This window comes from Haliotis asinina, chromosome 8, assembly GCF_037392515.1.
Source record: "Haliotis asinina isolate JCU_RB_2024 chromosome 8, JCU_Hal_asi_v2, whole genome shotgun sequence".
Lineage (NCBI taxonomy): Eukaryota > Metazoa > Mollusca > Gastropoda > Lepetellida > Haliotidae > Haliotis > Haliotis asinina.
In genome coordinates, this window is record NC_090287.1 from 34,085,000 (window position 1) to 34,112,122 (window position 27,123).

Consider the following 27,123-nt stretch of genomic DNA (forward strand, 5'->3'; position numbering starts at 1 on the left):
AACATTATATTACATATCTCTCCCTTTTCTTTCTTACGTAACCTGCGTCTCTGCCCCCAACCACCCCGCCTCCCTTCTCTCTCTCTCCCTCTCCCTCTCTCCCTAGTCTCTCTCTCTCAGTTCTCATACATTAAGCTGCAATCACATCACGTATGCCACTATGAACTGTTCAGACAGACATCGTGACGGTAGTACAAATTCTGGTATTGTAGAAACTTTCAACCAGTCGATCAGGCGAGAGACAGCCAGCTCAGTGATGGAGAACACCGACGTATTGGTGTTCTTTGTGAACGGCGTAAAGGTAAGATTTCTTCATGTTTTATATAGTTTAGATAATTTATTATATATATGGTACATATATGATGTGGTTATACTCAGTATAATCGATGCCTGTACATGTTTCACTCCGTCGAACCGGAAGTCGATCACGAGTTCGCATGCTACGAGAGGCACTTAAAATGTTGAATGTAATATATTTGCGTGATTAGTTATTAAATACAAGGTTTACAGCCCCTTGATGAAATTGGTATCTACCTTGGAGGATTCCTTCTCCCTCATATAGAAATACTGATCATTTTCTCTCTGTTGCACAACTCTATTTGCGCTACAGTATGCCTTGTTTGACCTTGACGGCTCTTCAGTCTAGATAAATGTGGCTTCTCTGTTTGTGCGCCATGTGATATGGCTGATACACTGCTCACGTTCATAATGGCTTCACACTTTGAATATAATCTACAAACAAAAAGCATGGGGACATCCTAAACTTTGATAGTTATATACAAACTGAATAGTAAAGAGGTCATCTATACACTAACGTAGAAGTAAATTTTTCTGTGTGCTTAATGGACATGTTGGAACATGCAGTGAAGCGAGTGCGTGTGGAAGAATATTGAATCAGTTGCTTCACTCCGAGTTTTAACATGTCATTTAAAGTACCCATTAAGTACACAAACGGTTGCATTTAACCCTGAGTATTAATGACCTCAACATATTTAGGTTTATATATGACTATCAAATCTTACGGTATTCCCACACTTTCTGTTTGTAGTATATAATCGCAGTCATAACTACAGACACGGAAATAACCTCTACATATGTCATGCAATTTGAACGAACACAATATTTTCACTTATATTATCGAATCTAATCATTATCAAACATAACATACACAAAACACTCCATTTGGAATTTTTCAAATTTTATGTAAAGGAAATGGGTGTTAAATGCACACTTGACTTTATATCAAATCTTAGATAACTACATGGAACTGTATAAGATAAGTGATGGATGAATGCTACAAGCAGCAAAGTTGGAACTTGGTCTTTACAAAGTTTCACGTCTCAGACTTAGTGCATGGTGGACATTAAGTCGTAGCTTAATAATAACATGTGTATCATTAGATGTCATCAAGTTGGTGAAACTAGTTTGTTTGTTCGTTTTTATTACAGGGTGTGCAGAAAAGCGGTAGGGATTTAGATCTTACTAATAGGCTTTCCTCAGTAGAACATAACAAATTCATCCTCAATTATATCTAACTTATTAACACATTAAACACAGTCGCTGTGGTCTTGTTACTCTTTAATATCATGTTCAATATGTAATCTGGCCATGCCAGTTTAAATTCTGTCAAAATACTTCAACTCTGCCAAGACCTTGAAACACCCGAACGTAACCAAAACCGTTGGTCAATTATACTTGCTTCACTGCCTTGACCCTCTTTCAGACAATATATACAGCAGTTCTGACCATCTGTGTTTCACACACTGTTGATCCTATCCCTTCAGAAAGAACGCAATCGTATCCTACCAATTATTTGATCCTACTCCACATGCTACAGATTCTGACCCCCTGTCTGTTACACATTTGTTTGATCCTACCTTACATGCTATAGTTTGTGAGTGCTGCCTTTTTGGTCCTATATTACATGCTATAGTCTCTGACCTCCTGTCTGTTACACATTTGTTTGATCCTACCTTACATGCTATAGTTTGTGACTCCTGCCTTTTTGGTCCTATATTATATGCTATAGTTTCTGACCTCCTGTCTGTTACATATTTGTTTGATCATACCTTACATGCTAGTGTCTGTGACTCCTGCCTTTTTGGTCCTATATTACATGCTATAGTTTCTGACCTCCTGTCCATTTGATCTTTATTCACACGATACAGTTTGTGACATCTGTCTGTTACACAACTGCTTGATCCTACCATACATGGTATAGTTTGTGACCTGTCTGTTTGATCCCACTTCACATGCAATATGTTTGTTTGGTTCAAACAGGTTTCCGCCGTCTCCAAGAGTCTCATCACAGTCAACTGTGGTTTGTCAGATGGTCAGCTTAGAACTGCAATGTACTGAAACAACTATCGCGCACTCCTACTCTTAGCGTTTGTTTGACATCTGTCTAATGTGCTACATTCCAGGTGGAGGAGAGGAAACCTGATCCATGTCTGTCATTGCTGGACTACCTGCGTCATAAACGTATCCTTGAAGCTGGTCAGGAGTATACTCAGTACACAGAACAAATGAAGCGTCAGATAAACATGACCCCCCTAAGGAAGCACAATGTCCTCATTTACCTTGTCCCCTATTATAAATAAGCATAATCATGTCGAAAATAAACCGATATGACAATGCGACATGGCGATGATGCTCCATCCAGGATTCTATAGAAAACCGTCTTCTACAGTAATATCATTAGGAAACAACGTAACTTGCAACTGCGTCTGCTCAAATAAAACAGCATGCCTTCCACAAAGCAGAGACGTCCAGAAGGGATCCTGATCCCAAAAGGGATCATATGGCACGTTGATTTTTCTAGGTGGTTATGGACCGTTCTAGAAATGAAAACTTAACTTTACTCGAAGTTCGCCTGACCGGAAGTAAGGCAGCTTGCGCAGAAGGAGGATGTGGTGCCTGTACCGTAATGCTGTCAGAGTATGACGACAAAACAGACAATATCAGGTGTGTCTGTTTTCTTTCCTTCTGACATCTGTCATATACACATTAGCATTAACTGACCACTTTCCACTTTTTACATGAAGTTCTTGAAAATGCGTTGAAAACTCAAACCCGCTTGAAATTCTAACTGTAATATTTTAGTCTGATTAAAGCAAAAGATGACATTAACATTTTGTTACAATTTAACTGTAATGTGATATAGAATAAAGAAAAAACCCGCGAATATCTACGCTGCAAGGTATGATTACCAGGATTGCACCACCAATTTGTTTGTCACTGTTGTCAAATAATAAGTGTTGTCATTGTATGAACCATCAATGTCGACAATCAGTGTGTGATGTAGCTAATCCTTCTCCAGCTAATCCTTCTCCTGCTTGTCTTCTCCTCATACTGACAAAAAAGGATCGAAGTTTCAACAGTCAATGAAGCCATTCTTCATTGAGTACCTGTGTCAATTCCTGCAATTCCTGCAGATTGTGGCGCATGGCAACGGAAGCGTTTGCAAATGAGCGATGATCACATGGAGATCTAGTGTTTTCATCCATAAGCATAGTGGTATGTGGGATGATGGCGGATTCTTGTACTTTCTGTTGATAACTCTGACTGTTGAGTGCATCAGGTACTTCAAAGAGTTCCAACTTGCAGTCACATATATCATCACTGCGCCAATACCAATGTGTTACCGCTGCATGGATCCTGGTAACATGCCTCGTTGTGAAGCCTCAAAACCCGATAATGTCCGCCGGTAAGGTGTATCTTTTTTCAGATCATTGAACCCTACTCCTACCACTGGAGCTGCACTACCCCGTGTCCTCAAGTTTCTTGGTCACTGCGCCACGGTACACAATCCTGGCTATGCCTATCTGTGAGAAAGAGCCAGACGTCGTTCTTTCACACGAGTATCCCACAAGCCCCTTCTGGTGGCACTGGTTTAGAGGCGGACTCCCACACTCAACTGCCGGAACACTTCTGCGGGATGGGCTTTGGGACTGTGTCTTGCGAAAGTAATTGTCTTCGGCGGACTTACAGGTCTTGGGCGATACTTTACTTCCCACAAGTTGACAAGTACCTGTGTATTTAATGTTGAGCAAGGACATCGGCATTATACATGCCAACAATTGGCCCTTGGATTAAGGTGGTGTTTTATCAGTGCTTATGTGTATATGTTGTAAATTAGATATTGTTGATATGCCCATGTCAATAATGGTTGTCACGCCAAATCCTATTAAAAAAATTAAAGTGAGTGACAACCATTAATGGCATGATTATATTTCCTGATATTTTTGTAATATTTATTTATTTAACTCTTTTTTAGCCACATTGCGGCCTTGGCTTGCATCTTGCCTCTGTGTTGCTTACATGGTATGGCTGTCACTACAGTGGAGGGTATAGGCAGCACCAAGACCAGGCTACACCCAGTACAGGTAAGTCTGTTCTCTCCATTATCTGGTTGTCACTGCAGTAGAGAGTGTATGCAGCACCAAGACCAGGCTACAACCAATACAGGTAAATCGGATGTCTCCATAGTGTGGCTGTCTCACTTGTAAAGGGTACAAACAGAACCAAGATCAGGTTACACCCAGTACAGGAAAGTCTGTTTTCTCCATTATCTGGCTGTCACCACAGTAGAGGGTATAGGCAGCACTAAAACCAGGCTACACCCAGAACAGGTAAGTCTGTTCTCCCTATGATCCGGCTGTCACAACTCAAGAGGGTATTGAATATATGAAAATATATGTTTTTATTTTTTTTTTTATCAGTGATTTATTTACTCTTCTGGAAATAAATAATCATTTATCATTGATGATTCAGGAACGATTAGCTGAAGCTTCCGGTTCCCAGTGTGGATTCTGCGCTCCTGGGATGATCATGTCTATGTATGCACTTCTTCGGAACAACCCTGAACCAACTGAAGACCAAATTCGTAGATTCCTAGATGGTAGGTACTAACATATACTGGACAAGAATAGTTACATGTAGGGATATAAGCAAAGTTTGAAATTTTATACAATAATCTATTTAATCATTGACACACAGATAAAAATATCAATAATAAAAATACTAATGCCCCTAACTTATTTTGTCCGGTATAGTATCACCTACTTCACGATACACCCTTCATTGCTCAAAAGAGCTTACATCGGTCTTAGTATCATCCCGTTTCCTCCCTTGCAGGAAACGTGTGTCGTTGTACTGGTTACAGAACCATACTCGATGGATTTCGGACATTCTCAAAGGTATTGTCTGATGCTAACATCCTCAACAATATCCTTGATCTTGCCATTACAGTACTTTTCACTTATGGGACCATTCATAATTTATGGCTGGGGGGAGGGGTGTGTGATGATGATTATTATTTACATGGAGCTGGATGTACAATGTGAATGACCCCCCTAAACTTAATGTACAAAGTAAGTGATTGATGACCCCCGTACCCCCCCAAGAAGAAAATGGGTGACCCCCCTTAAAATCATCATAACATAAATTGTGACAAGTCTCTAAACTAATTATACTGTAGCTTTAACTATTGTTTAAATGGAACACTCTGTTTAATTACAGGGTAGTTGTGGTCTGGGTGTGGATTGCTGCCGAAGCAACGGAAGTTTCAAAGAGGTACAATCGCAGACATCCTTTAGACGTCCTTCGTATATACAAATGCTTAAACACTCAAGTAGGTGCGAGTTGATCAGATATATTTTTATAATTTCAAATGAGATTACTGTGTTTTGTATGTAATATCGTGATGTCGTGATGAAAACAATAGATCCTATGTACATGTTGTGATAACATTTCAGACAAATGTCACCAACACGAAGCACCATTCGTCCTACGACCCTACACAAGAATCCATTTTTCCTCCGGAGCTTAAGGTGAGGACTACAACCCAAAACGAGTTTCGGTTCAATTTCTTCTGATCATGTTTGCTGTTTCCAAGGTTTGGGAGGCCCAGTAACAATGTGTACCTTTATGTGTGGCAAAAACTGAATACTGTACAGCAAAGAACATAGGTAATGGGCTGAATTAGGCACAGGTTCAACTCAACATGACAATGTTTTAAAATTTAAATACTAAATCCTTTGCCTTTTTGCCAGAACAAGTGGAGTTTATACCACGGCAAATCGCTCATGTTCAAAAGTACTAACTCTACATGGTACAGACCTACAACATTGGCAGAGTTACTTGACCTGAAGTCCCGTCATCCCGATGGAAAGATTGCTGCAGGGAATACGGAGACATGTAAGTGATGCTCACCTTCGTGCAAATGTACTGAACAGCAACAAACCAGCAACTCTCTTTTTGTCAAGTTTTAAATAGAAGATATAATTACGAAAACTTACTTTAATCAGATTTCATTTTTGGAAACTTGCGTTTCTTTTGCTGTTCAGTATACTCTAAATGCATAAATACATGTACAGTTAGAAGCAAGATACCCTTTCCACATCCATAAGAAATCTCAGACGAAAGCAGAGTCGATTGTACAATTGTGGATATATCTTGAACGGATATTTGTTTCAGCTGTAGTACAGTTGTATGATGTTTGCAAACAAATGGTTCTGAACCAGACAATCCGGTGATTGTCACCGATGACAGAACACGTGTTTATGAATCACTGCGAAATAGTGATGATACTTCGTCAAAAGATGAGCGTATCCTGCCCCACCAATGACACTCGGCCGTCATAAACATAGGCCAAGTTTAATCATTTTTAACATTACGTTTTGACGCTTCAAGGATCCAAACACGCAGAGGAGACAAACGTATCCAACCAAAACACCATAAATTTGGATTTCAAACAAACACAAGACTAATAACACGATCACAGTACCGTGAATATCCTAGCCTCGTTGTCGACTGTACTCATTTCGCACGTTTTATTCGAATTGCCATTTTGCCTACATTCACTAAATCCTTTACCATACGTGCATTGAATCCACATCAGCTGACAAAGATAATCCACATTTTGTCATAGATACATTTTGCTATAAACGTCCCTGTGATTGTTATATATGTACACTAAAACCTGCCAACACCGGCACCTATCTAATCCGACACACTGCCAAAATCGGTTTAAAATTTTCCCTCGATTTTACAAAGAAATTAAAAAATATGCATGCATCCCATGTCAGAGAATGTATAAATTTCTGTTTCTGTTCCGAAAATAAATAAGTGTATGTTCACTAACTCATTTTGTATCAAATGCCGGCGGCATGTGCGCCCTGTGCATAGCGCTCATCTCAGCTGAAGTTGAGCAACGTTGGACACGGAGCGTCCGTGGATGGGTAACCGTGTTGGCAGCTTGACTCCTGAGAGTTTCTAGGAATTCTGTCCTGCCCAACAATGAAGTACATGCGATATTTGTGGTCTTACCTAATAAGGCAAGTCAGTTTTTTCAAAAATCCCCTCTCTTCAACCAGCAGAAAATGGGTACCCGGTAAAATATGTCATATGATTATTAACCTTCATGAGCCTAACAGGCAGCTTGGGTTATTCCAGGTAGTAACTATCAGGTGTGCACCTTAGGCGTGATATCTCTCCTGGAAAAGGCGCGTTATAATTCTTCTTCTCATTATTAGTACCTACAGTCAGTATATAAGAAACTGGTCGTAATATACAAAATGGTGTCTGTTACAGCTGTTGAGACTCACTGCAAGGGCTTAGATTACCATGTGTTCATCGAGGTCAGCAACGTCCCGGAACTTCGACAGGTTTCAAGGTCACCGTCGGGAATCACGTTTGGCTCTGCCGTCACTATCAGCCACGTTATAGAAGCACTTCAATCTGTTATCAATGACATGCCAGGTGAGCAGTTACATTATAAAAATTAGAAATTTATCCTTCACTACATTACATTGATTCGTTTCAGTGGGGTAGCCTAGTGTTTAAAGCGTTCGTTCGTCTCACCATAGACCGTGGTTCAATTCCCTTCGTGGGTACAATGTGTGAAGCCCTTTTCTGGTGTTCCCCACCGTGTTATAGATGGAATATTACTGAAAGATGTGTAAAACTAAAGTCATTCTCTCATTATAGTGATTTCCATATTGATACTGAGTTTCTTTTCTTCAGAGGATAAAACACGAGTGTTCCGAGGTTTTCTAGACGTTCTCAACTGGTTCGGCAACACACAGATCAGGAATGTTTCAGTAAGTAGGAAGAAACGCACCAACATTCACAGTATGAGAGTAGTCTTACAGGAGACGGTTGATAGATGAGTCAGGATCTGCATATGTGAGCTGAAAATCCAGAATACCGTTATACATATGGATGCGTTCAGCTATGTATGTTACATTCAGACTGTGAAATCAGTCATTTCGTGAAGTGACTAAAATTCAGCCTTTTCGTGAAATGACTAAGAGGGTCTGCCATTATTTGAATAGCAATTCTACCAAATTAATGACTGAATATAAGAGTTTTCAAATGGAAAATATTTCATATTCGATATGCATTATTATCAGAAAACAGAGCAATCCAAATTGCATACTAATGCATGTTGTATTGCCTCCCAGAGTATCGGTGGCAACATCGTAACAGCCAGTCCGTTGTCGGACCTTGTACCGATGTTGATGGCTGCCGGTGCCACCGCACTCGTGGCGAGGAAAGGTATTATCTCATTTTTCATAAACATGTGTTTATGTTTATTTGTGAGTACAAGTGTATTATGGAAGGTAACGCATATTATGTATCTCTGTAATCAGTTTTGAAAGATGGTCGCTATTTGTTGTCATCATTTGAAATATCCCTTGATCTCTTACCCCTAGAGAATTAATAAGAAATGAATGAGAAATAACAAAATGATAATAAGAAATATAATTGAAAATAATAGTGCAAACTCGTAATTTGAAAATGTCACCACAATGTTGAGCGTCTCTCTCTCTGCGTCTCTGTCTGTCTCTCTCTCCCTCTCTCTCTCTCTCTCTCTCTCTCTCTCTCTCTCTCTTTCTGTGTGTGTGTGTGTGTGCGTGCGTGTGTGTGTTCGTCATCAGTTATTTAGTTATTTGAAATGCCTCGAACAATTCCAGGAGCCACTGTTAGGGAGATGAAGATTGACCCTAGCTTCTACGTCAAGTACAGGACAACATGTCTCCAGTCTGATGATGTCCTGCTCTCTGTAACCATACCAACATCAGACAAGGTTGGTGAGATCTTGTTTTATGAAACATTCGCTTGTATGTGCAAAATGTCCTGGAATCGTTGTAGCAGTTGTGTTTATAACATTATGGACTATTCATGTCAACAAATACAAACAGGATTACCTGTTACTAGTCTGTTATACAAACCACATATCCAAGAAAGACCATGCAAATCTAGATTATGTGGCATGTCTAGTTTATGTGGCAAGTCTAGATTATGAGGCAAGTCTAAATTGTGTCGCAAGTCTAGGTTTCCACTGTTTCGTGAAATGAAAAGAGCATCTGGGTTACCTTTTATCATATTTTAAGATTATACTTTATATATATGTTTTTTAAAGAGAAAACAAAATATGTAGATTACAGAGACTTGAAGTTCGTCTAACCTATACAACAGACTTACAATTCAAAACAGTTATTAAGACAGTTTGTCCTTAGGCATTTTGTCATAACTGCACAGAAGGAAGTCCTTCTCCCTAACCGGTTTCCCCAAGAAAGCACAAAAGCAACATAGAAATGTGTTTAATATCATCTTGCGTCACGAATGTGCTCTTTAATATAACGGCTCTTGCAATCTGTGCACGTAATTCTTTGACACTCATTATAACAATGTTGGTGCTGGTGATGAAACTGCCAGAAAAAAGTGAGAGCATGAGTAACAATTTCTATCATTAGTTTAAGATTTATATGACAGTAGTCACCACGTCGAAACGTTCGTAGCTCTGTGAATTCTTAACTTTGATCGCAGCCAGTGTGATTGGAATGCTTTTAAGAACTTTGTAGGGCTACGAACGTTTCGAGAATAGCTAGCGAGGATGGCCCGTATTCCAGCTTTGTCTTTGCAGTTTTATGTGGCCGCGAGTCTGATATGGAGGGTAACGAAATGTAGACTAGCGGAGTACCGAAATATGATCAAGTCGTTCACAGATCATACCTGTGGTTACCTGAGTTGGACTTTCCACGTGAAATTTACCTTAAATGATTGTCACCTTGGTACTGCTATAGCTCATGTAAATGCCTGGGGAAAGATAGATTATACTCTATAATATGATTTGACCATAATATTTACAAACGCTACCAAAAACCTTATCAGGCAGAAAACTAAAAAGACAGATCATTTCCAAGTGATGGTCAAAATCACAACAAAGATGAGCTAAATGCATTGACCTCGAATAAACATGTCTCCATTTCTTGAGTCTTAGCCTGCTTTAGACGGGTTTGTGTGCTTTCTTTTTCCCGATAGTTTATATCCTCTCAACTGATAAGTTCCTGACATTCCTTAAGACTCATAGAATGCAATGCCTTCATACGTGTACGGCACATAGTTTATCATTTCCAGAACGAGTTCTTCCATGGCTACAAACAGGCGAGCAGAAAGGAAAGCTGTGTTGCAACATGCAACGCAGGTATGAGGGTTGTATTTGAGGACAACTCCGACATCGTGAAAGATATTTATCTTGCCTTCGGATCTATGGCACCAACCACCATCATGGCCAGTCACACAATGAATGGACTTATTGGGAGGTATAAGTTCATTTTTTTAATTGTTACTAGTACACTAACCCGTAAAGACCACCACCATATAGTAGGAATATTGCTGAGTGTGGCAAAAAACGAAAACCTACTCGATCACATGCACTGTAAATTATACATCATAACCAATTATTTCTGTGAATATTAATGTTCGTAATGTTCCTGTTTTTTCCAGTCGTTGGCAAAATGATCTGGTAACCAAGGCAACATCCCTGCTGGCTGAGGAACTGCATTTGACTCCGGGTGCACCGGGCGGGATGTGTGAATACAGACAATGCCTCACCACCAGCTTCTTCTATAAGTTCTATCTATTTGTTCAACGTGCTTTGTGTTATCAGGTATACTAGTATATCATTGAATATCATATACATGCAATTCAAGCAATAAATGATAACATGAAAGTTTAGGACAGAGGAATAAAATGCTAAAACAATGAATAAATTTGTTGTTAGCTATCAGTTGAAGTAAGAGGCTACATTTTTCCAAGGTTATTGTATATTTTGTTGATTTACATATCACTAAACAAAATCCATTGCACTTAATTTCAGCTAATTAAACTAAGGTATGACATACCTTTGCAAACAACATTCCAGCAAACTGTACTCGTGTGTATGGTGTAAGGCACCCAGTGGCATTAGACGCCGTGTTCTGTCGTGCAGAGATGCGGTGACAACAACAAAATATTTCGAGGTTTTGAAACGAACAGAACTTCTTATAAAATCATGACTATGCAGATGGATTTCATTAAAGTAAAAAGATCCTTAGTAAAATCTGCATTACCGCCAGTTTACTTCAAAATTAACTTGTTTCGGTATAATATAACTGATCGGATAAACTATCCAATTCGTAACAGTGTCTACATCCTTCCAGAATAGGGGTACATCAGATATACCTCGACATTTGCGAAGTGCTTTACTGGACATCGACTACACGTTGCCAAGTTCCGGTCATGTCTATGGTGACGTCAGTCCTGATCAGCCAGCAGACGGCATGGGGAAAATGTCCGGGATACAACATGCTACAGGCGAGACAATGTTTCTGGACGACATGACACCAAGTGAAGGTGAGGTCCTGTATGTGGTCAAGTAAAGGTGAGACTATCCTCGAGGACGACACAGAGTCAAATGAAGGTGAGATTCTTCATATGGACGACATTGATTAAGTAAAAGTGAGAGTCTCCGTGAGAACGTTACACATTCAAGTGAAGGCGAGAATCCTCTTATGGACGACATGGGCCAGGTAAAGCTGAGAGTCTCCGTGAGTACGAGGTAGTCACATGAAGGTGAGATTACCCTTGAGGGCGACATAGGGTCAAATGAAGGTGTGGTTTTAAATAATAATAATAGGGATATTTATAAAGCGCCAGTGTCCATCCACGAATGCATGCTCATGGCGCTGGGCACTTAAGTATGAGGAGAAAAGTAGAGTCACTGGGATGCTTTAGTGAAGAAAAAAGTCTTAAGATTTTTCTTGAAAGAATCTATAGTTTCAGAAAGTTTTATGTGGAGTGGCAAAGAGTTCCATAGGAGTGGAGCAACGTGTTGAAAACTTTTCTCTCCGTAGGAAGAGAGGAGAGCTGGGGGAACTATCAGCAGTTGCTGATTCTGGGAACGAAGAGTCCTGGACGGGACATGCTGGGTTAACAGGGATGGTAGGAGCACGATTGTTGAGACACTCGTACACGATGCACAGGACTTAAAACTCTGTCTGGTATGGAACAGGGAGCCAGTGTAAAGATCTTAGCACAGGAGATATGTGCTCATATTTAGAAGATAAAGAATTAATTCTGGCTGCGGTATTCTGAACCTTCTGGAGTCTTTGTACGTGTTCTTTAGAAAGACCCGCGAGGAGGCTATTGCCATAGTCATGGCGGGAAATAACGAGACATCTAACTAGAGTATGTGCACGCTGCTTGGTGATGTCCTTCTGGATTGTTCCGATGGTACGAAGATGTTGGTAGCAGATCTTACACAGATGTTCAACTTGTGATGACATGGATAGATCCGACTGCAGTTGCACTCCGAGATCCTTGACCTGTCTTGAGGGAGAGATACAAGCAGAGGCAATCTTCACTTGTTCCACCTTTGCCTTGTCAATGTGTTGCTGTCTTCTCACTAGCATTATTTCGGTTTTCTCGTCATTCAGTTTTAGTTTCCTTTCAGTCATCCACAATTTTATTTCAGATGTGCACGTTTCAATCTGCTGAAGGGTGCTAACTTGAAATTGTTCATCAGTTCCACAAGAGAACACTGTTTTCTCAGATAACTTTCCTGAGACACACACACATTGTCTTCTCTTGTAGAGATAAGATGTAAACCAGGCAAGCACAGTTCCGGTAATACCTACTTGATGTTGCAGGATATCGATGGGTTTGTGGTGGTCTACAGTATCAAATGCTGCACTGAGGTCTAGGAGAGTCAAAAGTGCAAAAATCTCCAGAATCACAACTCTCAGGAGCAATGTCTCTGTTGAGTGATGAGGACGATAAGCAGATTGGTTATCATCCAGGATGTTATGCACAGTCAAGTGGTCCATCATTCTTTTTGTAGCAGCTTTTTCCACTAGTTTTGAGAGATCGGTCCAATTTGATACAGGTCGGTAGTTTTTTTAGAATGTTGCTATCTAGTTTGGAACTCTTTAACAATGGTGTCACAGCAGCATCTGTTAGACAAGAGGGGAAAACTCCCGATGAAAGGCTTTTGCTGATAATGTCTATGATAACTGGCAGCAGATGATCTAGATGATCTGTCAGAAGATTTGTTGGAATCGGATCATTGAGGCCGGTGGTCTTGTTAGATGACTTGATGAGAGCCAGTACTTCTTCTTGAGTACAAGGTGGGAACTCCATCAAACACTTGCCATCAAACAAAATATCCGAGAACAACATATCTGTCTGTTGATAATCCTCAAGAAGTTTCCTGATCTGATGAGTCTTATTGTCAAAGAACATATTGAAATCATAGGCTAGCTCGACAAGACTGTACCGAGTAGGAAGAGCTACTTCTTTCTTCCTACCTAAGAGAGACTTCAAAACATTGTGCAGATCCCTGGGCGTATCTGCACGCAGAGCGATTTGCTCTTGACAATAAGTGCGCTTTTGCTCTCTTACAATCTTGCAGAAGGCATTTCTTTGGGATCTGTATATTTGACGATGTATTTCAAGTTTGGATCTTCGTCATTTGCGTTCAGCTTACGTCTCTCTACGTTTTCCATATGGAAATGGCATGTGTAGGTGAAGTTTTCAATGTGGAGACAAATGTGATGTCACATAGCTAAGTTGGTGAGTGAAATTAAGGAACTAAGCTTTGTTCAGTTATGTTTCATTACTGCTCTATCAGTCACAGGCCATCGTGTCTTTGTCGGGATTAAAGATCTGAACACTTTTAGATGACCCCCGAATTAAAATACTCTAGGGTGCAATACATCATGATTTCTGTACTGTGAGGTATTTCTAGTCATGGGGCATCTCAAATTTTAATATGTGTTTTTTGTAATTTAATCTTCCCAGAGACACGAGGGCCTCTACTGTCAGTAGGATAACATAATCACAGTGGGCGAATGACCACCAGCACTAAACGTTGCTGCTTGGATACACGAACACAAATCATAGCAATGTGGCCATATATTACATTTTGCAGGCGAACTATTCATGACCCTGGTTGTCAGTGAGAGACCACACGCTCGTCTTGTCAGTGTTGACGCAACAAAGGCGCTCTCTCTGCCGGGAGTGGTGGACTTCATCACACACAAGGACATCCCAGGGAACAAAACCTGGGGACAGGCAGAATCAGAAGAGGTTTTTGCCTCGGATATGGTGAATATTTTCTTATGTCATTAATAATAAGGTTAATAGTATCACTTTACAAGTTGATTGAAGATGGTTTAATACATCCGTAAGAAGCACTTGTAAAATATAGTATATATTTAAAAAACCTGCAACTAGGACTACATATTTCAAAGCCTGAAATTCTATCATCCATAGGCTGTAATGGTTTAAATGTCTCAAACGGCCATCTTTTGGGGATAAAATATCATTTCCATATTCATGTCGTTGTAGGAAATCCATGATATTACAACACTACTATTGGTACATGGTTACAATAAAACAAATCTGTTCAAAACGTCTGATACAGTGGAAGCCGTCAAAACCGGCATCTGTCCCATCCGGCAAGTTGTCAACACCGGAATAAAATCTCAGTCCCATCCATGGTTTGTCTCTTTATCATCAGGTGTACAATCTGGCCCTTTGTCTAAACTGGATTATTTATTCAGTCCCAATGCGTGCCGGTTTAGACAGCTTCCACTGTATTAAGTAATGATATACGATACATGAACTTTCATTCACAAGGTGTCGTGTCGCGGTCAAACTATAGGCGCCATTGTTGCGAAGACCTCTCACGCCGCAGAACATGCTGCGTCAATGGTGAACATCGTCTACGAAGATCTTCAGTATTTTCTTACAGTTCAGGTAACTCATTGATAAAGTCTCAGTTTAAAAAGGAATATCAAAAGTATATATCATGTAGCGTACAATGCTAAGGTGAAAGTAGGATCTACAACCCATGTCTTTGTGGCTGATAAGATTACAGGAACAGGGACGGTCTACTGATTAAATCGTTTCAACCGTTAGGCCAAAGACTCGGCTTCGATTCCCCACATGATCACAATGAGTGGAGCCAATTTGTGGTGTCCTCCGCAGTGATATTGCTGGACTACTGCTAAAAGGAGCTGAAATTGCAACTCATTGCACACATGCCCATTTATGAGAATACTGTGACTGTCGCCTGAAGATTCATTTTCCAGTGATCTGACTGCAATCCTTCCTTCACAGGAAGCTATAGAGAACGAATCCTTCCACGGAGCACCCCAGACTCTGACCTATGGCGACCCCAAATATGCTTTCAAGACATGCGATCACGTGTTGGAGGGAGAGGCTCGGACCGGGCCCCAGGAACACTTCTCCCTGGAGACACTGGGCACCTTGGTCATTCCCGGAGGCGGGGATGGCACAATGATTGTTTATACCAACACACATTCCTCATCGTCTTTGCAGGTAGGAGTTGAAATGATGTTCACAATTTCAGATTCAATTATTCAGTGGGCTCTTCGAACTTAGCTTACAGAATGAATTTCATATGTATTTAATGTTTGTTCCAGGAAACCATCTGCAAAGTGTTGGGGGTAACTTCCAAGAAGATCGAGGTCAAAGTCAAGAGCCCAGGTAAATAAGGAGATATTCTGTGAATCTAAGCTAAATTTCAAATTACCGCCAAAAACGTAATGAGAAGCATGTAACCATAGTAACTCCATGAAGTATTGTGGCGAAACATACCCTGAGCATCAATGAAGTGAATGAGTTTAGTTTTGCGCTGCACTCAGATTGATTGATTTCTTTTTGTTAGGGGGGACTTCCTGTAGCAAACAAACCCGGATCCTGCTCACTACCCTACCGGCAGTTGTGGCAGCTCAGAAGTAAGATATAGGAAAGTCTAAACTTGTATAGATTATACTTATGCATCTTTTTGTATGAAAATATTCTAAGAGAATTAGCATGCTCAAGCACAAAACTTTTAACCCCAGTCGCTTAGCACTTAATTCTTAACTTAAGGATAAACATACAATGCCAAACCTCTTGAACGATGTTGGTTGGTTGTTGTCGTTTAACGCCAAACACCAATATTTCAGTAGTAGGCGGCGACAGCTATCTTCAGGATCCCATGCTTGTCGTAAGGGGCGACTTACGGGTGGTCAGACCTGCTGACCTAGTCATCGTATCCAAATTGCATAGATCGATGCTCAATCCTTAAGCTCCTTCAGAAGGTACCCTGTCAGTGTTTTCCTAGTTGTGACCAGATAGTTGTTTTATCTTGGGACTTGAAGGTGCACAGGCCAAGACCAACAATCAAATTGTGTTGAGGCTGTTATGATGTAATGAACAGGTATATAGGTATTTCTCAAATACTGTGCTCCAAGTCAACTGCACCTCTCCCCCACAGACTGGGGAGGCCTGTGCGATGTGTTCTGGACAGACATGTGGACATGATCGTCACTGGGACTCGTTGTCCCACCTGGGCACATTACAAGGTGCAGTAACCCTGTGTATAATCTCACTTCAAAGACAACAATTAATGAAATAAATATTCAATTTCTAGTGATTAAGATTAACATTACTTACATTGTGGACATTTACAACAGTGAACACCAAGAGAGCATTAGGCCGCCACACAGAGCATTTTGAATCTTGAGGGGCTAACCTTGAAGTTGAAGCGTTTGCCCGTCACGCCGAAAACCCAGGTTCGATTCCGCACATTGGTACAATGTGTGATGCCTATTTCTTGTACCCCGCCGTGATATTGCTGGAATATTGCTGGAAACGATGTAAAATCATACTCGCTCTCTTATCCACGCCTTTGAATCTTGGATTCGAACCCGCTGTCACAAGATCATTGTAATACAGACTGAGTGAAATAACCTTTTTACTCAAATATAAATACTGTTTTCTTTCACAGGTTGGATTCGGCAGTGACGGCAACATCATCGCCTATAGTGTGAACGTCTATGTAAATGCAGGGATGTCAGTGGGTCAGTCACGGGCGGTGTGTAATGTTTCATATCACTGTGCATTATTCATTCTACATGGGCGTCTTATATACAGATATAACATGTTGTTGAAAATAGGAAGGCAAGTTTGTTTGTTGAAGTGGTTGTTTTGCAATACACTCAGCAATAATCAAGCTATATGCCAGCGGTCTGTAAAAACGAGTGTGGCAATCCAGTGATCAACATTATGAGCACCGATCCACTTATCTGGGATAGAATAATAAGTTTCAACCAGGTCAGAGAGCTTGACCACCCGACGTCGTTTGTCTCCTCTAGCGACAAGCATCGTTTACTGAAGATCAATTCTTACGGATCTTACGGAAGCCGGATCTTCACGGGTCCGGTTCTTGCGACCAGCATGTTTTGCTGAAGATCTTCACGGGTGGCCTTCGGCGAGTCATCCATTCCCCTCAGTCGCTTCTTACGATAAGCATGGTTTGCATATCGATAATAGGGTCCTTGCATACGTAAGGAATGCAACACACCATAGCCTGGGAGAACAGGGCCATAATGTACAACGCAATATAAAGCTGGCCATTACGTTTACACATTGGCAAATGTAATAACTTTCCTCACGTTAGCTTCCGTACTTTTGAAGCTTCATTCAAGATGTAATCTACTGCATGTTGATTTAGTTTAACCATTCTCAATATTGACCGGAAGGTGGTACATCAGATGATGATGAACGCCAATACCACCTACAACATTCCCAACTTGGCATTCAGAGGACACTCCTGCAAAACAAACCTCCCCTGTAACACATCGCTTAAAGGTTTTGGCGTTCCACAAATTGCCATGGTTACCGAGCAGATGATACAACAAGTAGCGCACAAACTTCGGAAAACCCCAGAACAGGTCTGTGTACAGAGATTTTTTTGTTAATTTGTATCTCCTGTAAATTTCACAGAATATCATGCTCCATACGTCATTTTTGAGTGGTCTCCACTCTTACGCTAACGTTTAGAACATCAGTGTAAGACGTGATTTTGTAAACGCAATTCCAGATTCGCCTTACCAACATGTACAAAACTGGTGGCGTTGCACATTATTTGGAGCTGTCTCCCTTCAGTGCTAGGCGTTGCTGGGAGGAATGCATGACAGACTCCCAGTTTGAGAGACGTAGAAAGGACGTTGATAAATTCAACAGGTAATACTGATACTGACGCCTTAATTCCTCATAAAAGTATGTAATATATTACCAGTATTCCCCTACTACAGTCAAAACAATTAAAACATTTGGCATGGTATGCGTTCAATGTTCATCCCAATCGTCTAGAATCCTGTAATGACACAAACCCATGATTATGGGTTCCATTCCTAGTTTTTCCTGTCTGTGTTACTCGGTTTAAGTAGTACACAGAGTGATGGTTTTCGGCCGCAAAGTAAAATCGCTAAGTATTTTATACAGGGATTTCCAAAACAAAAAGTAAAATCGCTAAGTAGTTTATACAGGGATTTCGCTACAATTTGCTTGCACACTTGGACAGTTGTTTTTTTCTGCACTGGATTCCATTTTGGTTTCTGAAGTCCTGTCTGTCTTGGGGTTGGGTCCAAAAGTGTCTGCATACAATGAGTGTCTGTAAGATATACTCAAATGCAGCTGTACTTCGACTTTGGGGAAATCCCTGTATAAAATACATAGCGATTTTACTTTGTGGGCCACAACCATCACTCTGTGTGCTACTGTTTGTCAATACCCAATCATGGACGAAGAAGAAGAAAGATGAAACCAGGTATTATTATTTTTGGGTATATATGGTAATCCAGATCTAGATGATGAGTCTACCATGTTGTTGCTTTGTTCCATCTATAGTGAAAACAGATGGAGAAAGCGCGGAATTTCTTTTGTACCTGTAAGACTCGCCATCTCGGCTCCAGCATCAGAAAACAGTGTTCAGGCCAGTACATCACCATATGAATCTTCGTTATGATGCAACAACGTTCCATCCAGTTTACCTACATAAGTATACATATGGATTTCTTTGCAAATATACTGTTGAGCTGCCAATGGTGTACCAGTGGTGTTCTGTAATATGTTACTGGATACCTGTGACAGGTTGTTAGGCATTGCAAATATATTTTTCTAAGGTTAGATGATTTCGTTTTCCCCATCAATTTCATCTTCCTATTTTTGCCAACATTTACAACAAACGTCCAGGCCTGAGGTTGCCACTTACATTACACCTGTTATTTGAACTTATGCTCTTCCATTGGCATTTACATCTGACTTTTCACGAGTTACATTTACATGTGCCACCCTAAAGTAAAAACCCTAATATTCAAACCTTACCTTTCACTAGATATGACAATCACACCTGTATATATTTTACATTTGCCCAGGTAGGTGTGATAGTGCAGGTATATGCTGATGGATCTGTCGTCATCTCACCTAGCGGGGGTACACCTGGGGATGATGCCCGCATTAAGATGGTAAAGGTAAGTAACACTTGATGTGTCGACGAAGATTGTCCTGGTGCCTGCGAAAATCAGTATACTTCTAGGAGGTGTTTAAGCAATCTTAATACTTCTTATTTATGTCCAGAACCGAACCATGCATTGGACAACCGTGACGAGTGGTACTGTGAGAGTTTGTGCCATTGTCATTAGATGCAAATTTACATGCCTACTCAAACGCCTGATTATCCACAGATTGTCAGTGAGGAACTGAATGTGCCGCTACCTCTCATCCGGACCGATAAAGCCAGGGAAACTACCAACCGGTCAGTTGATGCAGGGATGACCACAGCTGACATCTGGGGCCATGCGGTGCTGGTTAGTTGTTGTTGTCGTTTATTTGGTTGCTATTATTGGCCGTTTTTAAGTTATTGATCAATCTTTCATTGTTAATTTGTTTGTTTGTTGTTGTTGTTGTGTACATGTTATGGCTGCTTTCGGGTGTTGGGGTGAGTGTTATTGTTTTAGGGTTGTTTATTGTTTCTTTTTGCTGTTGTTGTTTTGGTTTGTTTGTTTCTTCTTGATTTTGTTTGTGTTATTATTTAAAAGGTCATAAAGATCGAGATTTATTTTATTTTGTAGTATAATGTTCAAATACCGTTCTTAGTGTCCTTGTGCCTACAACGAAGCCCTGCCATTTGACCTTATGTTAGCCTGTCATTGTATTTGGTCGTAAAGATCGAGATTTATTTTGTATTGTAGTATAATGTTCAAATGCTGTTTTAGTGTCTACAAGGAACCTATATCATTTGACTTTTTCTTATCTGCCATGTTATATTCGGTCGTAAAGATCGAGATTTATTTTCTTTTGTAGTATAATGTTCAAATGTTGTTCTTAGTCTCTACAACAATGATATACCATTTTGCCTTTTGTTGGAATTTCATATTATTTTCAGGCATGATTAACACTGTTTCTGTTTCTGTGAACATTGGTATTAACTGCGATCAATAGATTCAAAGAGTCTCCATTATACATTGACATTCAGCCCCAGAAGTAATATATTCATTCAAAGTAGAGCGCAGAACCATGCTTGAATTTTAGGAACCATTAGTCGAGGCAGTAATTATTCTGGCCTGATTATTCTGTGCTTGAGTCAGGTCCCCTCTTTTAATTGCTTCTCTTGTATCTTGGAGACAGACTAGCAGCGTTTTTGTGTAGCAACAGATTCTGTTTTGGTCAGACGTTTTAACACAATTCTTGTATTTGTTACACTGTATCGTCATCCCCAGGACGCTTGTGAGATACTCCACCACCGCCTGCAGCCTTACATCAATGTCGACTCTGGCGCGACGTGGGAGGATCTGGTAGGTCACCAGCACATGTTCCTGACCAATACCATCAAAGAGCAAAATGCCAAATTAGCACCACTGACTTGGTGCTTAAGGGGCGGTTGAGTAGCCTTGTGATTAAAGCTTTCACTACATCACGTGAGAGGCTTGGGTTCAATTTCCCACATGGATACAATGTGTCAAGGCCTTATTTGGTATCCGTGATATTGCTGGAACACTGATAAAAGCAGCGTAAAACTAAACTCACTCACTTGTTGCGTCAACGATTTAAGCGCTATGATGACGGTGAATACTAAATATTTAAGTATGACACGGGGTAACGAATAGTTGTTACGATCCTCTTGATATTTCTAATTTAACCCAGTGGACAGACATCTGCCTTAGGCAGTTATAACTAATCATTAGTACAAGTGTGAATGATTGTCTCCCCTGACCAGGTTCTTACTGCAGCCAACAACAGAGCTGATCTGGTGGCCTCTGGTGTATGCAGGTAATGTGAAATAACATCTTGTCAATAAAGAACACATGTAGGATATTTTAAAAGAAAAGAAGGATGCATAACAAGAAGTATTTTGTATCACTGACACAAGCGAAATCAGCAATGACCATTTGGAGACGAACTACTTGTCTTTCTAATTCAATTAGGAACTCTAAAACTATTTTGTAATTAAGCTATTAACTAGGGGCAATTTGGAGAAAACGTTTTACAAATATCAAAATATCATATCACGCTATGTGTGCTTGGAAATAGAGGTTGTTACAAACTATCCGACTGTGTTCCAAACTATCCGACTGTGTTCCATACTATCCGACTGTGTTCCACGATCGATTTTAACGCTTTAAGGTCACATTGATAACGAGCAAAGGGCACAATCCGTGACTAGCATCTCGCATTTCTCTGTTATGTTTGCTTTATTTATATTCCTCGTTGATCAGATACCACTTCACGCTCATACTTGCATAATAGCTCTCTTATTAAAACGAACTGTGAAATCGGCTGGCTTGGCAGGGGTGCCATGGTGGACTGACAACCCATGCAGCACCTGAATAAAAAAAATAAATAAAAAAGCAATCCCGTTGTGGATATCCAGAGGGTCGTGTTTATAACCAGTCAACGCTTGTTTGTAATATTCATAATAGACACTATGTTACCGCAAAGATAAATGTCGTTTTCTGATTCTCTATTATGTTCAATGTACCCCGCTTGGAATGCCGAATTGTGGGAATCCTTTTGGTACTTCCTGTTAGGTATTCTTTACCTCGAGTCACGGATGATGTCCGAAAGTGTTCTGTGTTATATGAATGCAAATAGATGGAAGGGAGATAACTCTAAGTTTGTTGTCGTCTCGTCTGCTAGATTCTATGTCATCTGGAATTTTAATATTGTCTAATGGCCTAACTCTTGTACGCCTCGTACTGATCCGATACTCGTGTTTCAAACAGTTCAAAATGGACACTGAGGTTTTCGGTATGATAAATACGTTGTTCACTGGTCCCTCGGGGTCCATGGGCTGATGTGTCCTCGATGTTGGTTTTTGTTCCCTAAGCCCGACATCAACTGATGTACCCCTCGTGACCTGTCAATAGCAGATAATGTGATGAAATATGGGCACAACTTTGTTCATTTTTTTCATGTAAATCCATCGAGTCATTTATAATGCTTTAATATAAAGATCGTGAAATTTAACATTTTCTAACACATTTTCTATTCTTTGCAACGCCACTAACGACAGCAACTCGGACCGGAAGTACTTCGTGTGTGGCGCGAGCTGTTCCGAGGTCGAGGTCGACTGTTTGAGCGGGGAGCATCACGTGACCAGGACTGATCATGTCATAGAAGCCGGTCTCAATCCAAACCAGGCAGTGGACATTGGTCAGATTGAAGGTGCTTTCATGCTGGTAGGTTTTTAGTTGACAGCTGTGATGTCTGTTAACGATATACTGTTCAGTGTGGTGAATGAAAACTGATAAAGAGTATGATCAATGAACCCCGTTTTCGGAATTGGACAACATACAGACACTCTAGTCATTGATAGTCACCCCGTGGTCCCAAGTATTGTTTTGTCTCGGAATACTGCAGTAATGACCTAAAAGTGAGAACGTACATCTGTATCAACATAAAGTGTGTTGAATAGCATTAACAATTTGCGGCTGTATCTCATGATACCCCTGTGTAAAGATGGGTTTTGGTTTTGTATCAGTTTTTAAGCAGCGCATCCATGTATTGTTTGTCAAACCACTTGCTGTATACTTCAGTCAGAATGCATGCGGTAATCTACATTTATAACGAATTCAAATTTATGGTCACTTGAGGTCATGGCAACAGTAGATGATACAATGCGATTCCGTCCATCGGGCGTAATGTACACTTATAAATCAAAGTCGAAGGAGGTAAGATAGTACTTCAAGCGTATCATGTACGCACATAAATACCTTTGTACGTCTAACATATGTAACCTCTAATAGCTGAAAAGTTGTTTAATATTATTAATAGCAAACCACATCACCGGCTCGGTCACACAGAAATATGTCAGTACTCATTCAAAATTCTCAGTACACATGTATTAAGACAATAACTTATTACAATGGTTTAAGGCAATGTTTAAGACGATGGTTTAATAAGTCGTTTAAGGCACTGGTTTAATACAATGGTGTAAGATGTCCTCTAACACGTACACCTATTTGCCATTTACCGAATCCGAATGTACATTACCACTTATTACCTAGTGTATTGAACGTGTCCACGTAATTTTTAACACCATTGGGTGTTCCTTATTGAAGCACATCACCCTTGATGCCACCTGTCTAACGGCTCTCCGTCTGTACAGGGCTATGGTCTATACGTCCTGGAAGACTACCAGGTCAGTCCCAAGGGGGTGCTGCTCACCCTGGGACCAGGCACATACAAGATACCTTCCATCGGGAATGTACCCTCCAAACTGAACGTCCACCTGCTGAACGATACCAACAAAGGAGGAATGACAAACGAATCGGAGGTTGGTAGAACATTTTGGCATTATTTTAGAAAGGTATCCAACTGACGGGAGTGGTCATTTAGTTTTAAGGTACTTCGCTGCTAGCAGTTTTAACCATCACATGAGACCAAAGTTTCCCAAACACACGCCATAGTGAAATATACTCTTCAAGAAAGTAGGGGATATTGATTTACGATTAACAATATTTAGGAGATTTATTAGAGTCAATCAATGCTGATATGATATTATTGATGTTTTGAGAGTGCATCACCATTTGCACTTCCTTACAACTATAGTGTTTTGGAATGTAGTCGCTTTTGGAAGATGATTGGTGTATGGCATGTAATTTGCATTTATACGATTTTCATTTTGAAACAAACGACTAGAAACAAACAGTAACAAACGTGTGGTCCAAGATGAGTGTCAAAATTAATGTTCTTGAAAAAACGTTAAAATCAAGAATGGGACCCCATTCACGTGTATGGGGCTACTGCGTTGTGCACGTGTATACCATGCGTTGTGTTTAGGGGTGGTAATAGAGGGAAATGGTGCGTTCATAAGATGTCTGTCCTTGAAACGTTTGTTAACGTTTACACTTCCTATCCAAATTGAAAGTTCATCATCCCCTACTTTTCTGGAGGGTATATTACTATAGCGGTAACCGTCTGCAGCCTGAATCATGTGAAAACCCTCCCCACTCCCAACACACACGCACACGCACACGCACACGCACACGCACACGTACACGCACATCAAGCTGTCACGCCGATACCCCTAGTCGCACTGATGAATAGATAGAAATATTCGCGATCAACTTCATTACCACAAACCAAAACAAACTCAGAATGGTCAATTCGCAGCTCGTCCATTACATTGCAGGGTGTTGCCGACCTGTCGGTGGTCCTGTCCCTCTCTGTCTTCTTCGCCATCGCTGACGCCGTCAAATCAGCCAGGGCTGATGCAGGCAGCACAGACCGGTTCCAACTGGATTGTCCCGCCACCCCTGAAGCAGTCAGAATGGCTTGTCAAGACCAGTTCACACAACAGGTTACACTTTTCATAAGATTCAAAATTTCATAATAAATAATAATTATTATACCCTTCGTTGAATATATCATCTTACATTGATCCTTCATCTTTCACGTACCTCGGACTGAAACATTCTCAGCCATCTATGATTGTCGTAAGAAGCGATTTAATGGATTAGTTGGTCAGACACGGAGAATTGCTTGATAGCGCGTCATCGTATGCATCGCCATCCTTACGGTGTAAGACGCTGCTCGTAATACTGACCGCTAGACTGACTTGTGCACTCCGAGATATTTACAAGTTGCAGCCACATATACTTAACAGCAAAAGAAATGCAAGTTTCGAAATACAGTAAATCCCACAGAAGTAAGCGTTCATGTTTATGTCTTCTATGTAAAGCTTGACAAAAAGCCAGAGTTCCGTTTCCTTTCAATTGCTTTTCAGTATAACTGGAATATTGTGTACTGCGGGACACACAGCAAACAAACGAATCAAACTTAAAGCCACTCTATGACATGTTATCAAAACACTTTCAATCACCGAAATATGCATAAGATACAAGATTTCCCTGAGGCTATTTACTTTTTGGTTTATCTTTAGTTTTTCAATTTGAACATAACAAGCTACCACCGCCAGAGGGTATCATGTAATGTCTTATGACGCTGAAGCTTTCAATAAGCTTCTTATTCAATCACTTGTTTCCGTGGCTAAATATATTTCCCGCCATTTACGGCAATTCGATGGGTAATTGGGACTAATATGATTTAGCGTTGACGTTTAATAAGTTATGTCATATGTATAATCTACATATTGCTACCAGAAGTATACACGTCTAATAGCTCTTGCTTTACAAGGTTGAATGTTAAAAAATTCTATGAAATATTTTTGTTTTTAACGGAAGCTTAACTGCTGTCTGCCAGACTCCATGTATGGTGAACAGTGACGTTGCAAGCCATTCGTAACTACTCGTGTCATCCCGGCCAGTCGGATGGCGTTTCGTGCCCCTGTCGCGGACATGTCTTACGGCTGGGCCCTATCTAAGCGCAAACGGACATTGAGATCAAAATAGTCTAGTACTATGCTGCATACCGTGGGCAAAAACAGAATACGGTCATATTCCCTTTGTGAAAATGTTTCAGTGCTGAATGTTGTTGATCCTTTATCTCAAAGTTTATGTTTATATTGTGCTTTTCAAAGTTTAGCGAAGTTTTAAAGTTCAGCAGTTCCACCATTTTCATGTTTCGAAATTCGTTTTACTGCGCACGATTTGATTGGTGTTCCACGATTCTTGGCAATAATGGCGTACGAGAGAGTTACGAGTCTTCTTTACAGGTCACGTAAAGAGCCGAGTAGTTACGAATGGTTGCAAGCAAGTGACTCATATCAAATATTATGACGTAATTGTCTATTTGTAAATACAAGAGACAAAATATATTTCAAATATCAGAAAGTATATCTGGTACATTGCGCCATTTGAGAATTGAGTCATAGTATAAGTATACTTTTATAAATCAAGAAAACAAGTGATTGATACGATGTGTTAGGCAAAAGTTGAGCTTACACTGTCACACCTGTGCACCCAACACAAACACGTGCAACTGGAAATTTGTTGATGCAGTGCGATCGTAAATCGGCAGTCAAATTCATATGTTCTTAAGCAAGTAAAAATAAAGTTTTATCCAACAGATACAACCTTCATCAGAAGAATCGTGTACATCTTGGGTGATACGTCTCTCTTAGCTCATCCTATGTGACTCGGCGTGATGAGTGACTGCGATACTGCATAGGAAGATTTCAACTGTCGTGCATCCAGATGAAAACTTGCTAGGTGTATAGCAAGGGCATTGCGCTGAGGCAATATTATTCACTGAAGCAGTTGTTATTACAAAGTGGAACCGGTGTGTCGGATTATCGAATGAATGTTGCAAATCGCAATTACTGGTTTGTATTGCCAGGGGGTAAGCGCAGTACATACCGAAACGTAAGTCTCATTAACCTATTCAGACAATGACCTACTTTTCAGACGATCCGAATTTTCTCGTGTGAAAGTGTAAATTGACACCACAAGCAACTCTGGTTAAACTGAATTCCAGTTCCTTGTTTCATAAGAAAATGGTATTTACAAATGAATTTTAATTTTAAACTTTAATTGCACC

The 27,123-nt window shown here is 40.4% G+C and overlaps 1 pseudogene; it reads left to right on the forward strand.

Moving 5' to 3' along the window:
- Positions 1 to 241: 241 nt before the first annotated feature.
- On the forward strand, positions 242 to 26,851 carry LOC137295227 (xanthine dehydrogenase/oxidase-like; annotated as a pseudogene).
- Positions 26,852 to 27,123: the final 272 nt, after the last annotated feature.